Source organism: Dermochelys coriacea, chromosome 4 (assembly GCF_009764565.3).
Source record: "Dermochelys coriacea isolate rDerCor1 chromosome 4, rDerCor1.pri.v4, whole genome shotgun sequence".
Classification (NCBI taxonomy): Eukaryota; Metazoa; Chordata; order Testudines; family Dermochelyidae; genus Dermochelys; species Dermochelys coriacea.
Window position 1 is genome coordinate 36,873,326 of NC_050071.1, and position 18,698 is coordinate 36,892,023.

At 36.5% G+C, this 18,698-nt stretch overlaps 1 protein-coding gene across 49 annotated transcripts in view; it reads right to left on the bottom strand.

The window, feature by feature from the left end:
• CAMK2D (calcium/calmodulin dependent protein kinase II delta) overlaps positions 1 to 18,698 on the bottom strand; it is a 237,221-nt gene that overhangs the window by 215,374 nt on the left and 3,149 nt on the right. The window lies entirely within an intron of this gene.

The following is an 18,698-nucleotide window of genomic DNA, read 5'->3' on the forward strand; positions in this document are numbered from 1 at the left end:
CATGGCTAACACACCAGGGTCTTCTAACTCAGGCAGCAGAGGCTCATATATTAAGATCTAGAGATCCCAAGTTCAATTTGTGATGATGATGATCCACTCAGGGGTTGCTGATTACTTTTCCTTGGTTTTCCACCAGCTCTGTTGCTAACACTGTTTGAATAGTGGCACTTTTAACGTCAATACAATGCTTTGCTTCAGATGCCAAATCTGTAAAAAGCATATAGATTTTAAAATTACAGTAATTTTAAAACAAAATGGAAATATCAATTTCATACTTCCTTAGCTGCAAAAACTTGAGATCAGGATTCTGGACTCAAAGTTGGGGGGAAGTGCTGGACCCTCCAGCACAAGGCCCTACGTGTTTCCCTCACCATAGAAGGGAATGTCATAAACACCTAAAACAGGAGGAGTGAAATTTCTGATACAGCTTGAACTGATTCTGTCCCCTGTTAAAGGTGAAACACAGAACTCTGATATCAGTCCTCAGTGGGAGCAACGTTTTTCAATTCACCTTGAAAATTTATACTTTTTAAAATCACCACCTCTCTTTCTGCATTTCAACTACCTTCTCTTCACTCTCCCATTTAAATATCAGGAAACTAAAATGAATTACTCTAGGGAAATAACCTCCTATTTCTGATGAAACATCAGAATCAATAATTAAATGAAACACTTGGCCTCAGAATATAATTTCCTTGTCAGAGGGCATACAAGACAGCCATCTGCCACTGAAATATCATTGCTTCCTCCATCTGTCCTTGGCCCTGTGGTACATTACAGAGCCCAGCAGTTACTGTTCTCTCTTCTTCATAGTTCATTCTGCCAGAGAACGAATGTGAATCAAAAGAATTCAAAGGCAAAATTACTTGCCTTCAAGAATACTTCCAAAAACTGTGAAGTACAGAACTAGCATTATAGGAGTTACCTTGTAGGTTAAAAGCTATGACCTTGATTCTCCACTGCGTCCAAACTGTGGACGGATGTGGTAAAAAACTGCAACTGCGGGGAGACAATTAGGCTCCCCAATCCTTGGCCCTGGCAGGAGAGAGAGCAACAGGGGGCCTATTCTAACTGAGGTTTTGTCTACACTGGAACTTCATCAGCAAAACTTTTGTCATTCGGGGGTGTTAAAAAAGCTACACCCCCGAACGACAAAAGTTTTACCAACAAAAAGCACCTATGTGAACAGCATGTTGTTGGCAGGAGCATTCTCCTGCCAACAAAGCTGCTGCCGCTTCTTGGGGGTGAAACTTTTTTGTCAGCAGGAGAGCTGTCTCCTGCTGACAAAGAGCAGCTTTATGCCTTTTAGCGGCACGGCTGTAGCAGCACAGCTGTGTCGCTAAAAGGTGCGTAGTGTAGAAAAAACCTTAGACCAGCGGAGGAAAAAGACACAGTGGAACTCTGCTTCAACATGGCCCCTTCCCTGCCCACACCTCACTTTGCTTCCAAAGTGCCCCCTCCCTCCCTTACTTAATGGGTTTGGCAGATAGCAAGCATAAAAAGCAGCTGCACAAAAAAAAAAAAATATGAATGTAAGTGACTTCTAGGCTAAAAACCTGATGCATCTATTTAATTCAAACTGCTGACTTGGGAGAACTACTTTTTTTTTTTGTCAAAGATTCATCCCAACACACTCTCATTGGCTATAAAATTTCCCATCCCAATTATACATTTCTCCAAGGAGCCATCCCAACAAAATAGAGATGACAAGGCTCAATACTCCAGTTACACAGAGTAAAACAAAAAACAAGTAAGGAATGAAACACACACACCTACTTTTAAGCCTTCTTTGCATAATCAAAAAAAAACTTTTTTGCCCTTCTGTGGTAACCTTTTTCAAGTTTCCAAAGTCAGCACTAAAGGGAGAACATTACAACCACTCAAAGCAATTCTGAGAATCTGATGACAGCTTTGACACATCCCTCTTTCCTGAGCAGCCTTTCACTTTTAAATAAGTAAAGCATAGTCACTTATGAAAGCTTCAAGTGAGCCAGCAATGCTCATCACTCAGCAATTCATCACACGACACTGATTTAACCTAATTAAAGTCATGCTGGAGTAAGTGATGGAGCATTTTGTTCAGACTTCCATAGAAAGTCTCATCAGAACATGAAAAACCTTCCTACATTGATAAGTTACAACAACAAAAAGTCTTTATAAATACACGATTAGCAATAGATAACTTTCAAGATTAGAAGACAGAAAGACTTGATTCTGCCTTTTAATTTGATTTGTATTCATTTGGTTTCAAGATTGACTTAACTCCTTATTACTATAAACCTATACTGAGTAGTCTATTAATTTTTAAATAAATTTTCCACTGGTTACTGTGTTAGAACTGCAGGAAATGGGGTGTTAAATAAAAGAAAACCTTTTACTCTAAAGTTTAGAGAGAACTATCTAGATTTTTATCCTCCTTCCCAACTGCCATGGAACATTCCTTCATGGTAACCTATATCCATTCTGGGACCTTCTTTTCCATAATGGGACCCCATCCACACCCTTTCAATCTTCCTGGGATCTAACAAGTACCTAACTTTCAATTTATCACCATGGGAGGGACTGGGTGGTCAAGACCCCATACTCAGGTTGAGAACTACATTCTATACTATATCAAGTATGAATGAATGACAAATTAAAATTAAACCTGTCACATTTCAGATTTAATTCACAAGAATCTGGACTCTATGTAGGAATATGACCAATACATAACAGGGGATGGATGTGTGTAACATGAATGAAAAAAGTGACCAGTTTGGAAAACACTGTCACGTGTTGAAAATGTGTGTGTAATACTGGAGCTGAGCTGAATCTGAGATAGCCAAAAATCTGGATAGAATAAAAAAAAGTAGCAATTTCAAATTCAGTTAAGCATTTATGGATTCAGACAAGAAAACTGTACAACTTGTGTTAATGTATCTAATAAAGAGAGTTTCAAGAACGTAGATATCATGGTGATTTATGTAAGATAACTTAGATAGAGCCAAAATTCTGATATGTCAGAAAAGGCTTACTCAGACCATATGCAATCATTTTTCTCTTGTGACGGAGTTTTAAAGGTGTGTTGGGGAACAGGGAATGGTGGCACCAGTCTCAACACAGAAACCAGGATTGTCAATTCAAAAGGCATCTTTTACAAAATGTACCTAAGTGACACAGTTAAGATGGAGACTGGCCCCAAACTGAAGAGGGTGAGTTCTAGCTCACCGTGAGTCATAGAAGGATTCTGCGTGGGAACAACTTGGACTTCCAAATAAGTCTCTAGGAAAGGGGGTATGGAGCTAAGGTTGTCCATATTCTCATGTATCATCATCAAAGATCACTAAATCTGAAGGTTCAGACCAGCTGTGCACACAGAAACACTAAATCAGACCAACTAATTTTAAGCATCTAAGTAATTCCAATTATTTCAGTGACTCGTGCTTAAAGTGAGGCATGTAGCTAAAAACCTTGCTAAATCAGGGCCCAAGGCTCAGATTTTAAAATATATTTAGTCATTGCTATAACATTTAACTGATTTAGGAGCATACAATCTCATTTTCATAAGTGATTTAGGCACATATTCAATGGGATTTAGGCTCCAAAGTGCCTAAATCACTTTTAAAAATGACATATGTCCTACTAAACAAGTAAGGCATTGCAACGCTGAGTGCATCAATGCCTAAATACCTTTAAAATTTTTGGACTCTAGTGTCTAGGTCATCTCTATTAGAAGGGGATTTGGGGATAAACAGAAAGAGTAAGAATCAAGCTGCTGTGTAGTTTCTTACAATAATTTCAACCTTAATTCTCCCTTTGTGGCTTTTACATCAAGAAAAAAAAAAAGATAACTGCCCAATTAGGAACATGAAAACTATTAACATAACAACCAAAAGAAAAGGCATGAAATACAAATGAATACATTGTGTTTTTATCAATGTAGAGTGGGATTTTGGAAGCAGATCAGAAGTGCTCAGCATTTACCTAACACCCCACTCATGAGTTTTACACTGCAGCCCATTACAGAAGTATTTGAGTACCTTCTACATAAAATCAATAGTGAAATCACTAATGGAGGTCACAGATTCTCTAGTATGCCTACCTTTTTGAGGATAAAAAGCTCTGCTTGAGATAGGGTTTCTAAATGTAATGAATTACTTTTTTGGCTGATTGGTTAGCACTGGATGGGTAGAAGGAGGTGTCAATGAACGTGTATGATAAAAAATATTTCTATAAAGAAATAAAAGAAATACAAAATCAATGGGAACTTTAGATGTTCATCAATTCTAAAAAAATAGGCCACACATTTTTATGCTTAACTTTAGGCATTTAAAGTTGAAAATTTTAGTAAAGTTTTATAAGTCAGAGCTTTATAGCTAAACCATGGCACCGTAATCATGTTTACATAAATTGTATGGTCACATATTCCCTACCAGGCAACTAGGTAATTGGAGTAACATATTGAAGTTTATTCTTTATATTTAGGTCTATTGGCTGAAGACACAGAAAGTAGTTTAGTAGGCAATATTCTGTCACTTTACCATATATGTGTTACAACTGGTGAATCCAGTTTTGATTTTTAAGTCTGATCGTAACAGAATATAGTGTGGCTTTATTGTATAATTATATTTAATACTAAGGGAGCCATGCTATTTTTGTATTAAAGCGTTGACTTATTTTATATCTTCCTTTTCTATTTCAATACTGGGAACAAGCTATTTTCAGATGTTTTCTTTCTGCTGTACAATAGTTAGTATATTGTTCTCTGCCATCCCTGTACAAATTATCTATATATCTGAATTGCTCTGTGAAGTGGAATTCTCTCTACAACGATTCATGTCTTAAGAATTTATTGGAGAGAATGGCAGCCTATTTTCTAAAATCTGGTGTGTGCGGGGGGGGGGGGATTTTTTTCGTGTATTGTATTAATAAATATTCACAATATTAAAGGAGCAAAAAGTTTTACATTATTTTCCCCACCAGCAGAAGAGAAGCTTCTAAGTATTATCAGAAAACTGAATCCAATCAATCTAAAATGTCCTATATGAAATCACATCTATAAATGCATACCTCTCATATGCAAGTTTCTCCCCTGACAACTTCTAAATTAAATAAATTGCAAAATGTTAAGTTGTACAGTAATTGGTCTTCTGTTGAACATTTAATCATTTAACATTTAAAATACTTATCCATGTAAGCTGTATTCTAAAACATGATCCCAGATAGATACATGATCCAGGCTTCAGTGTACATTTATTTATTTCCTGAATCTGTTCTACTCACTATCCAATGCAAACCAAAGCCTGGTCTCACGAACACTTGTAACTTTATGCATATTAGTACTGTGGTCCCACTGAACTTTTCACATGCTGAGTTGTTGACCTATAACCATGGCTTTCAGATCAAAATCTAAAGAATTAATATTGCTTATAAATTAAACCTTCCAACACCAGCAAGACACGTTCAGTCAGGCCAAGTTTTTCAAACAGAGACAGAAAATAAGGTTCCCATATTCACACTGAAGCACTTAAATAAATTACCTGATTTTCAAAAGTGCTGAGCACCCCGCAGTTGAAGTCAATGGGAGTTAGGCACTCAACTGCAATTTGTGCTTTGGAATGCTTCACACCCCAAATAGGAGCTCCTAGATGCTCAGCACTTTTGAAAATCAGGTCACCTCTTAAAGCACCTGTGGGAGCCTTACATTAGGCACCATTTTTTGAAAAATTTAGCCTGAGAATACAAAACAAAACAAAATCAGAACAAGCTTTGTTGTGCATTTGTACATGTCATTTTATTTACCAAACCAGCCACCAACTGTTAAAAGGCTCAGAAGTAACAACTGCAAATTAAATACTTCACTTTTAATTATGCTTCAATTTATTCAAAGTGAAAAGAGTCTCAAAGGGATTCAGCTTTCCTTTAAATGAACAGTGAATTAATCTACTGTAAGCACGTTTGCGTTTGTTGTCACTTTCTTTATCAATTTTCTTAAACACAAAAGTATGCGACCCTTGCAGAACTGAACCCTAATATTCAACAGAAACTATTCATCATTTAGCTTTATTTCAGGAGCACATTCCAACAGTGGCAGCAGGTTATAGGAAGCTATCATGTCAAATCTTGAATTACATTTTTGCAATGGAAGCAAATGCTTATATCTCACCTCTCCTCAAACATATGCTCAGGGGCTTTAGATGCAGTACAAGGGAAAAAAGCACTTACGCACATCAGTTACTGGTTGTGTAGATCAAGGCTTTCAAATAATTATTCTGAATAATTCTGTGTGGCAGGGACTAAGTCTTCCTATGTTGTTCTATAGCGCCTAGAATAATGAGTTCTGAAGTGACTGAGGCCTCTGCACATTTCCATAGTATAAACAAACAGGAATGATGGCCTGACAGGGTGGAGAGAGCACAACTGATTCCAAGCTGTTTAAGTGCATATCCAGTGAAAGTTAAGCCTAACACAGACTCCAGCTCCTTCCTACAATCTCCATAGCACAGAAGTTCCACCTTTCTTCCTTCCCTCTCCATTCAACAAAGGCAGAAAACCTAGGCCCTTTCTGCTGCTTCCATTCTTCCCCACAGAATTTCTATCCCACACTAATCTGTCTCCAGTAACCCAACCCCGTTGCCCACTCCCTTCTACTCTTTTTCAGCCTTAATGTGACAGGGCAAGAAGTGGCAGCAACCTTACATTCAAGTGAATGGAAGAAAGGTTAGGGTTCCAACACACAGAGTCTGCCATCTTTCCATCTGATATAATTCTGATTCGTGAGGGCTGCATGCCCCAATGTTCAGTAGTGGCACTCAGTAGTGAAGGAGCTGGCTTAGAGCCAAACACAGGCAAGCTCTTACAGGGGTGGTGTTAGTCAATGGCTCACTGTTAGGGCCCTATCAAACCCACGATCCTTTTTGGTCAATTTCATGGCCATAGGATTTTTAAAATCGTAAATCTCATGATTTCAGCTATTTAAATCTGAAATTTCATGGTGTTGTCATTGTAGGGGTCCTGACCCAGAAAGGATTTGTGGGAGGGTCACAAGGCTATCATGGGGGGGTTGCAGTACTGCTACCCTTACTTCTGTGCTGTTGATGGCGGCGGCGCGGTTTTCAGAGCTGGGCAGCTGGAGAATGGTGGCTGCTGGCCAGGAGACCAGCTCTGAAGGCAGAGCCACCGCCAGAAGCAGCACAGAAGTAAGGGTGGCAACAACATACCATACCATGCCATCCTCACTTCTGCGCTGCTGCCTGCAGAGCTGGGCCCTCAGTCAGCTGCCGCCATTCTCTGGATGCCCAGCTTTGAAGGCATGAGCACAGGAGTAGAAGTCGCACAGTATGGTATTGCTACCCCTTACTTCAGCTCTGCTACTGGTGTGGCATTGGCACTGCCTTCAGAGCTGAGTGCCCGGCCAACAGCCACTGTTCTCCAGCCACCTAGCTCTGAAGGCAGCGCAGAAATAAGAGTGGCAATACTTCAACCCCCCCTAAAATAACCATGACCCCCTGCAACACCCTTTTGGGTCAGAACCCCCAATCTGAGAAATGCTGGTCTCCCCCATGAAATCTGTATGGTACAGGGTAAAAGCACACAAAAGACCAGATTTCACGGTCTGTGATGCGTTTTTCACGGCCATGAATTTGGTAGGGCCCTACTCATTTTTATTCCCCCAACCCAAGAGCAGGATGGAGAGGGGAAGGAGAAGAGGATTCTGGGCCTGATTCTCCTCTCAGTAGACTTTTATACTGGTCTAACTCCACTGATTTTAGTTAAGTCAAGTCAGTTGAAAAACACCCAAATGACTTCAATAGGCAATGGATCAGATGCTTACTGTTGCTGTACTCTGGAAGGAAAATTTTCCCCAGGTACATATCTAGATTCAGTCTCTATACTTAACTATACAGATGTCTGCACTATCTGAACAAAGCAAATAGCAGTCATACTCATAAGAACATAAGAAGGGCCATACTGCGTCAGACCAAAGGTCCATCCAGCCCAGTATCCTCTCTACCAACAGTGGCCAATGCCAGGTGCCCCAGGGGGAGTGACCCTAACACGTAATGACCAAGTGGTCTCTCTCCTGCCATCTATCTCCACCCTGTGACAAACAGAAGCTAGGGACACCATTCCTTACCCTTCCTGGCTAATAGCCATTAATGGACTTGAATGTATCCAGTTCTCTTTTAAACCCTGCTATAGTCCTAGCCTTCACAACCTCCTCAGGCAAGGAGTTCCACAGATTGACTGTTCGCTGTGTGAAGAAGAACTTCCTTTTATTTGTTTTAAACCGGCTACCCATTAATTTCATTTGGTGGCCCCTAGTTCTTATATTATGGTAACAAGTAAATAACTTTTCCTTATTCACTTTCTCCACACCACTCATGATTTTATATACCTCTATCAGATCCCCCTAGTCTCCTCTTTTCCAAGCTGAAAAGTCCTAGCCTCTTTAATCTCTCCTCATATGGGACCCATTCCAAACCCCTAATCATTTTAGTTGCCCTTTTCTGAACCTTTTCTAATGCCAGTATATCTTTTTTGGGATGAGGGGACCACAGCTACACGCAGTATTCAAGATGTAGGCATCCCATGGATTTATATAAGGGCAATAAGATATTCTCCGTCTTATTCTCTATCCCTTTTTTAATGATTCCTAACGTACCGCTTGCTTTTTTGACTGCCGCTGCATACTTTGTGGATGTCTTCAAAGAATTATCCACGATGACTCCAAGATCTCTCTCCTGATTAGTTGGAGCTAAATTAGATTTTTTTTAAATATTTCTCAATCATTTGTTAGGTATTATAATTATTTATTTCTTTTCATTTTGTTTATGTATGTGTGCGTGTGTGTGTTTGGGTCTAAATATATATTTGACATTCTTTTAAGGAAAAGTTTTTAAAAAAAAAGATATTTAACAGGCAAAAAGAAGTACTGCAGGGTGATAACATTCCATTTTAAAAAGATAAACAGCAAAAGAAAAATATCTTGACTTAGCTTAGCCTGTTTCAATAAACTTTTGAACATAAGTAGCTAACCAGGTAAACTTTAAAAGTTATGTGCACTATTAAAAAAATGCAAAAAGACAGTGTGGTTGTAATATCCTCACATCCAAAGGGCAATCATTATGTTTCTATGATGAAATGATTCTTGTCTTTTCATGTATAAGGTGTCCTACAAACAGTCAAAACATTTATTGAAGGGCGTTTTCTCCACTGAAATTTACTCAAGCCTTAAGGTATGTAATATCTTGAGAACCCTTTCTAGAAAAGGCAGAAAGCAAATCATCATATGCTGCTGTCAAAGCTGGGTATCATAATCACAATAGTTCAGTGCTAACTTAGCTGCCTTGCAGCAAATCAAGATAATCTACACTACAGTACAAAATCTTCACTGCAATGCAGTACCACAGTAACCAAGGACTTCTCAGTGATACATTACATTTTGGTATAGAGTACTGATAAAAATAAGACTGCTTCTTACATTGAAGGATTTGAATAAAATCAGTCAAAAGAACAAAACTATAAGAGAAACAGACTAATTAAAGGTTTCAGAGTAGCAGCCGTGTTAGTCTGTATTCGCAAAAAGAAAAGGAGTACTTGTGGCACCTTCAGACGAACAAATTTATTTGAGCATAAGCTTTCGTGAGTTACAGCTCACTTCATCGGATGCATTCAGTGGAAAATACAGTGGGGAGATGTATATACATAGAGAACATGAAACAATGGGTGTTACCATACACACTGTAACGAGAGTGATCACTTAAGGTGAGCTATTACCTGCAGGAGAGCGGGGGGGGGAGGGGAGGGGAGGGGAGGATCTTTTGTATAGTTATAATCAAGGGCTATTTCCAGCAGTTGACAAGAACGTCTGAGGAACAGTGCATCCAGTTAAAAAAAAAACAAAAAAAAAAACAAACCATTCCTACAAGAAATCTCCCAAACCACAAAAATATCTAAGCACTGGTGTGAGGTTTTACATGCAATACAAATAACTCATAGGCCTCCCTTGCCTAATTAAATCACAAACCCATCTTCTGAAGAGGTTAAAACGTAAATGAAAGCTTAGGCTTGGCAAATCCCATCGGATTGTCAAATATGGATATTATGTAGGTACTCCATTTGTTCCTGCAGCTATATGAATATGCAATGTGACTGACACTGCAGCACCTGCATTCACGTTGCGGAATATTACAAGTAAACAGTTTCTAATTATAATTAAATCAGGAAAAAGTTTTGAAAGCATCTAAAACAGACTTCTTGCTACAAATTGTTTGCTTATGAACTTCATACATTGACAGTTCACATTTCCCATCCTTTAAGCTTTGGGATGGAATAATTTTACAGTGTGCATGTGCTGTGCTTATCAATTACATTAAATGGAGTGATTTTGAGAGCTAATTTCAATACAGTCTACATCTTGGTCATAGTTAAATTTGTCTGAAAATGAATTTCCAATGCACCCTAAAATTTTTGTTTTTGCATCAAAGCTAGATAGATAGCACAGTAATGCTAGCTGGTAATTTTAACCTGACTTCTGCCTACAGATGTAACAAGGCAGATAGATGATGGATCTGAACGTGGAAACAAAACAGACAAAAAACAGTGTTACAAAAAAGGAAAAGAATTATCAGCTTCCTATCTTGGTAAACAAAACACTTTGTTTTGGTCAAACCTCAAGCCAAATTATTGTTGATTTGTTTAGAACTGATCAGCAAAAGATACATGGCAGACTGGCCCTCATCAACTTTGACAGCAAGCCTGGCTCCAATTTCAAAGTGACTGCACAAATGTACAGAAATTCGTATCAAATGGATGAAAGATACTTCTGCTGGGAAGTTAGAGTCAGTATAAGGTCTTGGTGCAGTGTTATGAAAATACAATTACACCTCATACAAAGAGAAATTTCCTTTATGGTTGCCATCAAAATATCAATTCTGTTGCTTTTCTATTATTAATAGGCTTTATTTTATTTAAAATTATTTTTAATTTGATAGTTTTTTTTAACCAAACATGCCTAATAACTTTAAGTTATCATCACAGTTCTCTGTGAAATAAGGTACTTAAATAGTACCTTAGGCTCTGGTGCACAAAACATTTCTAGTCATACTCAAATTAGAGTGGGAGGAACAGATATTATATATATTCTCACACACACACACACACACACACACACACACACACACACAAACATTTACAAGAATAAACAGACAGATTGGATTTATGTAGCTCTCCAATAGGAAGCAGATGTTCCATTCACCTTCAAAGCATGATTAATTTAAAATAAAAAGAAAAGGAGTACTTGTGGCACCTTGGAATGCGTCCGATGAAGTGAGCTGTAGCTCAAGAAAGTTTATGCTCAAATAAATTTGTTAGTCTCTAAGGTGCCACAAGTACTCCTTTTCTTTTTGCAAATACAGACTAACACGGCTGCTACTCTGAAACTTAAAATAAACAATTAATCAAAAGGGCTATCACCTTCAACATGGGTATGTATTGTATGTGTCCTGCATCCAATAAAGTTAGGAAGTGGTTATGCTTTTCTATAATACTTTACAATCCTCAAATTGTCCTTACAAAGTATCCCACAAATGATAAGTAGCTGCATATGAAGAAGGATATAGGACCCTGACTAAATAAAACCCAAAGGTATCAGTAGGATCCACTCAGATACTTATCCTACGTATCTGAGGGTGCTCAAATAAAGGTAGGTAAATGATTACATCATTTTGCTTATGTTTGCCTATGCAAATAAAATATTTGGTTTACATTTTTTTAATCTGTCAGAATCACTAGGCTGTCAAAGCAGGTGTTTTTAGGTTACAGGAAGAGGATATGTTTTTACCCTGCCCTTCAAGCCACAGTGCATCAGAAAAGCAGCTAATGTGGAAGGACTTGGAATAATAAGGATGAAATAAGAGTAGTAAGAATGACTACTACATGCCAATCATGATTGGGAAAGAGTAATGGATCACTACCTCTTATCTGCACACCTAATACCTCTTCTTGTCTCATTAGACTATTGCTTTTATTTTTCATCTTCAATAAATTGTTCATTTTAAAACCTAATCAGATGGATAGCGAACAAGAATTCACTCTAGACCCAATTCAGCAATGTATGTAACATAAGCATCTGCCTAATTTTAAATCAATAGGAGAACTAACATGTTAAAGATAGGCAATGTATTTAAGTACCTTACTGAACTGGGGACTCAAAATCACAATAGGCATAAAATACTGTACATTATTTTGTATACTAAAGAATCGAATAAAATAAACATACAATAAAATTAAAAATGTTTAATACTGTTCTTGTGCCCTTATTTTCACATTTTAAGACAATAATTAACATATTACAGTACATCATATTCATGTAATTGTGTAAACACACACAAGTAATACTTTAGATACACAGAACATATTAGAGAGGTTTGCGGACTTGATATAAAAAATAATAAAAACAAGGAAAAAAAGGTTTAAAAAAAGTAACAAGGAGAATACCAAGAGACTGTGGAAGAGCAAGTAACATGGTTGCTCTGATTCCTGATTTTCGGAATACTATTAAAAGATTACTAACTAATGGCCCCATTGTGAAAATAGTTACTATTGAATATATCTCTTTATTCCTGCTTGTAGCCCTACTGAAGTCACTGGGATTATGCATGGGAGTATATATATATGTGCAGTAGCAACTGTGAACAGGATTGGGCACTTAATTTTTTCTCTCTTAAAAGTGTTTTGTTTTAAAAATAGCTTTTGCTTTGAAATTTTATTTGAATTTAAGCAAAATACATTCAATACAATTCACATACAATTCTCTACAAAAACAGAAGACAGGAAAAATATATTTGTGTTCCAAAATCAACATGGAGATTTACAGTATGGGGAATTCAAGATGAAGACCTCAGTGCCTAGCTCTCTTTCCTCTTATGTTTTATGTCAAAGTAACTCCAGTGAAGTAACTGGAGTTACTTTGACATAAAACCAACTAAGTGAGAGGCCCATAGTCTACAGTGGAGAGGAAGGAAAGAAATAACAAGTCACCCTTGAATAACTCCCTCTGGTTGACTCATTAGTGGAAGGAACCTACTCATGAGAAGATGGCCAGGGGCCCAGTTCAAGCCCCAGGAAGTAATGGAATAGAATGAGAAAACAGGGAGATTCCAGACAATGTTCCTTCTCTCCCCAAAAAGTTCTTCAAATTTTTAGGCACATTTAATGATTTCATAAACTGGAATGGAAAAAATGAGCATTTCTCCCAGCCTTTATCTTCCATATCTTACTTGCATCACTGAATGAATTTGGAAATATAATTTTATGATATTTTCCCCCATGACCTTATATATTTGGGGTTTAATCCTGCATCCACTACAGCCAGGGCAAAGCTCCTACTGACTTCAATGTTGCAGACCCTTTAGAAGCAACGGTTTCAAAATACCTTTTCTAAACCACAGTGAAAGTTGTACGTGCCCTAGGGCGCCTATATGTTTATCATATTTCCCTGGCCTGCACGAAAAAAGTAAATTCCAATATTATTAATTTTTCCCCCCAGGGAAATTTTTGCAGCTGATGTGCTGATATATTTTCCTTTTCTAGTATATATCTCCTAATACAAACTAAAATGTCAAGGTAACAGCAACAAGCTGTGGCCATACACAGAACAAAAAAAATGTATTTTTTTTTATGTTTATCACTGTATGGACTCAAAAAAAAAAAAAAAAACAAAAAAAAAAAACAATTCTTTCCTGAACACATCAGCACTCGCAACGAACAGGAGAAAAATTCTTTGCAAAAAGAAAGGAAAATTGGCCTCATAGAAATTATATGAAACGTGCTATGGATACTTTATCTACCAGTTGCCAGGAACACGCCTGTCTAATCTAGTTTTATATGTTAAAGAAATTACTACCACCCAAAATTAGTGACAGTGAATTCAGGATTTATGAGGCACTCTCAATGATGTTTGAAAAGTTCTTAAAATAGTTAGTTATTTGGTTAAAAAAAAACCTAACAAAAGAGCAGTTAAATTACACAAAAACCTCCAAAACGCAAACAGGGCACTTTTCAGTGAAGCACAGATATGTAAGTGTATCTTGAAATTGACCCTGTATACTAAAATCTCTTCAACCACATGATAAGTATTTGATGATGGGACTGTACAAACACACTTTCCACACTCTCACAAGCTTTCTGAAGTCACTGATATTTTAAACATTTGGAGAAGGGAGAAAAAATAGCACCAATTTACCTGAAGTGAACAAATATGCAAATTTGCAAACAAATATGAAAAAAACATTCACACTGAATTTGTACATCTCAGCAGACAGGACTCTTCTATTAACTAGTTCAATATAAGGCTGTAATTAAACGAAGTATCAGACAGAAAATAGAGAGTGACTAGGAAAAGACTAATCAGGTGTAACTGATTACCATTTCCTGTCATCTTAAAGAAAACACTGAAAGGGAAATACATTTAATACATGAAAGAAAACATGTTACCAATCAACATACTATTCGGGTGAGAAACAGACCTCCACAAGACTTTACTGAAGCAAATGGCTTAGAGCCCATTTCTATGGACCTTGCACGTACAAAACTGACATTTGCTTCACAAGAGCAGGCCCTGAGGGGTTTTTTGTTTGTTTGATTATAGACAACATTATGAATAAGAAAAGCATCCAATTTATGCTAAAAATTACAAAGATAGAAGTCTAAATTTTATTAATTCTTGTGCTTCAGCGTTACGTTTATCACCTGATAGGGAAAATTTCGTTCTGACCCTAAGGTACATAGTATTGCACTGTTGGGTGCATTATTGCAGTTTTCTGGATTCCTGCAAAGCATACAGCATTGATAGAGACAAGATATCAGAGGGGTAGTCTAGATCTGTAAAAGCAGCAAAGAGTCCTATGGCAACGCGACTAAATGGACCACTAGTCTGTAGTGGCATGGTAATTTTTCTCTCTTTGCCATAAAAATACGCTGAAAAATACCACCTTATATGGTTCACATTTCCATTTATCTCCCTACAGTATTTTAAACAACTTTATGGTTCGTGAAATGTTCCACATGCATAGATTTATAGATGGAAATACCCTCGCCACACAGCAAAATTCCTCACAGTCTCCCAACGAAATGCTGTTCCAAAAGGGTGATAGTGCCTCTTCAGTCTCCATGCAAATCACAGGTAGTTGGAAAGAATCTGCAATTGGTGTGGTCACCTGTGGCACTTCCTTACACATGGAGACCCTTCCATGAATAAAGTACATGAAATATCAGTGAAGTACTTCTCTCTTTCATAAAACAAAAAGATACTCAGAGGAGTGGAGAGGAGGCCAAATGAGAAGACAATAAGTAATCAGCAGAAACCTCCAAGGATCTGATCCAAAGCCCTATGAAACTAATTGCAAGTCTCTCACTGATGTCAGTGGACTTTGGATCAGGTAACGGGTATAGAAAGAATGGAGTGGATAACTCCTACGGGTTCCTGTATCTGCCCTACAAATATGTATGCTTGCCACAGATTGTAGCAGAAAGATGAACAATTATGACCAAAGGGTTGGGTGGGGTATTTTTTGGCAACATGGACAAAGGCACACTAGGAACTGGACAGTACCATCGAGTGATCATCAGAAGGCAAGTACTTTTGGTCACTACAGATCTGGTGCAAGTTCAGATGAGTTAAAGAACTGCATATAATGAACAATCTGCTGAGCACACCGATTTCTGTTGCTTTTCAATCCAATTAGAGAGAATATGTCAAAAGTACAACAGTTGCCAAAATCTTTCATATTTTCTTATTGTCCGTGAAACACATACACTGTAATTGGAGATTAAGACCTTGATCCTGCAATGGGATCTGCATAGGCAGAGGATCCATCCACACAGAGCTCATGGTAAGGTTAAAGCCACAATTCTTTCAAAAAAGAAAAAAAAAGAAGAGGTTGAAAGATAAAAATAAACGCTGTTAAGTTTTGTGTTTTTTTTTTAAAGTTTGATGCATAATAGAGCAAGACTAAATAAAATAATATTTTAGAATAACAAACTTTATTCCTCCTAACCATATACCCCAAATAGGACTGCTTTATGTTATTACTTTTCCATACACTTGCCAACTCTTCCACTTTCTTTCAGGGCTCTACTTTCCTGCAGTATTTTCATACTCCTAGTTTATTAAGAACGTGTTCTTCTGATACAAATGACCAATTGTTTATTTTATAACAATATCAATCTGAATTAATTATCTCTTCATTAAAGTTTAATAACTTACAAAAACCACAATTTGTATATTAAGTGTGACATTTTTAAATGAAAAGAGGAACTTCTATATGTTCCTACTGAAATATTAGTTAACTAACACAAAAATTGTTCATAAAAAGGTGTCTCTACAATGAAAGGCTATACTTCTATTATTGTTTAAGTACAACAAATCAATAGAGAACCAGGAAATGATGACATTTCTACCCATCTGTTATGAATATTACAGAAAACTATGCATTTAAAATCAACTTCTTTATTTAAAAAAAAATCTAAACTTTAAACAATAGTATTTTTTCTATTGTAATTTGGATTAGTTAGGCATGTGACCACATTCCAAATATATGTAATTTGTCATCAATTTAAAACACCAACTTAGTTTTGAAAATGAGAGCAATAGAAATGCAAAGTGTTGTGCAAAAGACCCACAAAACAAACAAATGAAAAAGAACATGCAGCACTTTAAACACAACAGTGTTTTGAAACTCCTTTGTAAAGATTTAATCATGCAGGGAAACTATGAAGAAAGTGCAAATCCACAGACAGCTTTGTATGACCAGATCAATATTTCTCATTGGGAGAACTATGAATCTAAGTGTTCAAATATACTCAAAGAAAACGTACATGGGAAAGAGCTGTTTGGCTAGGCAACACTAACTGAAACCCAGAACTAAGAATATTAATACTGTTTTAAATAAACTTAGTAAAATACAATCAAAGTCTTGATTATTCCATTTCATTTGTTAAAATACCTCTTCAATATTTCAAGCAAAAGTCTTATTGAACACTATGTGAATTTAGTGAACTACAACAAAGAGAGCCAGTCACCATACATGAAATTCACCTCAGCACAGAGTACCTTGTATGTACCCCGTGCACTCGGATGAAGTTCACTTTATGAACTATCCATTAGAATTACAACAATAGCAAACTACCCCATAATACTCACTTAAATCCACTGACACATATACGTGTGCATACATGATATATTAAGGAAATTGACATGCCCGCAATCTATTATTCAGGTTTAAAGTTTAAATCCACAAAAGTAAGGGAACTCTGAGTTGAATTCTTGGGTACCGTGAATGCAGAAATCCAAGATCTGTGCATGATGTTATACTGCATACTGCGTTCTCAATTTCTTTGGTGAAATTCCAAAATTAAATTAAAAGACTACACCAAAAATGAATTTGGTCATGTATGTACTGCAATGTCTAGATAAAATTGTGTAAGAAAAGTGCAAAGTAGAAGCATTTACTGTGTCCTGTGCTACTTTTAGGAGTTTAAGGCAGACTCTTAAAATTTAATAAATGTTATAGTTTCTTCACTGTAACACATATATTTAAAATCGTAATATATATGTGATACATTCAAACCATAATTCATTAACAATCCAGTGTTCATTCCATTACAGTCTCTCGTGTCAAGAGGGACTTGATTTTTAAAATATTTATCTGTTTTAAATGTCAATATTTTGGCTAATTTTCTTTTAAATATCCAAACTAATAGATCAAACATTTTCAACTGATATAGGAAAAAATATCTGAAAATCAAAATGTATTTTTAAGTAAAAAAAAGTTCTCATATTACAAACTTTCATTTTATTTACTTTCCTGACCCCGCCATTAAAAAAAATAAGCCAAATCCTAAAAATGAACAGACTCATTAAAAATATGGTTTTATAAAACTAAAAGAAGGAAAAAAATAACTCCCTCATACATTAAGAGCCTGAAGACAAGAGGTAGTGAAAAGTAAACTTTTACAATCCTATTACTGGGCTGAAAATAAGATTATATAAACGCAAAATGTTGAATGATCCCCATCTGTTAGAGCAGCATTAAAAGTTACAGCTATGCCACCATATATTAGAAGTATTCTTTTATATATTTATTAAATAAATTAATGAAATCAGTGTGCTGTTTATATACAATGCTCCCCTTGTACAAAACATAAACCAAGCCACAAAGGCAGGTTTACACACTGACACTGTTTGTTTACTCATTTCCATGCTCATCACAATACCATAAATTCACATGAAAGTTAAGATAATGTCAATAGAGAATAATCCTTTATCTCCAACATCCTCGTACAACCATGTTAGTGTGGATTTACCAAACAATAAGTATAAGGCCTATTTTCAGCAGTCCTAATACACAGTAAATATATAGTTTCTTTAATGTAATGTAAGCACACAACCTGTGAATATCTAGATATAGATACAAACAGCTGTAAAATACATACTCAAATATATACCACACAAGGAAAATACAAATAAAAGGAGAAGAAAATGTGTGCATGATAGAAACAACAGTACAAATGCTTCACTTAAACATCACTACTTGGTACACAAATAGTTACTTTATAAAATGTCTACCCTATTACACTACATTTTCATTTGAAAAACTGTATGTGCAGCAGATCAGATTTTTTTCTAAAGGTGTTCACTGTTAAATATGGCTTGA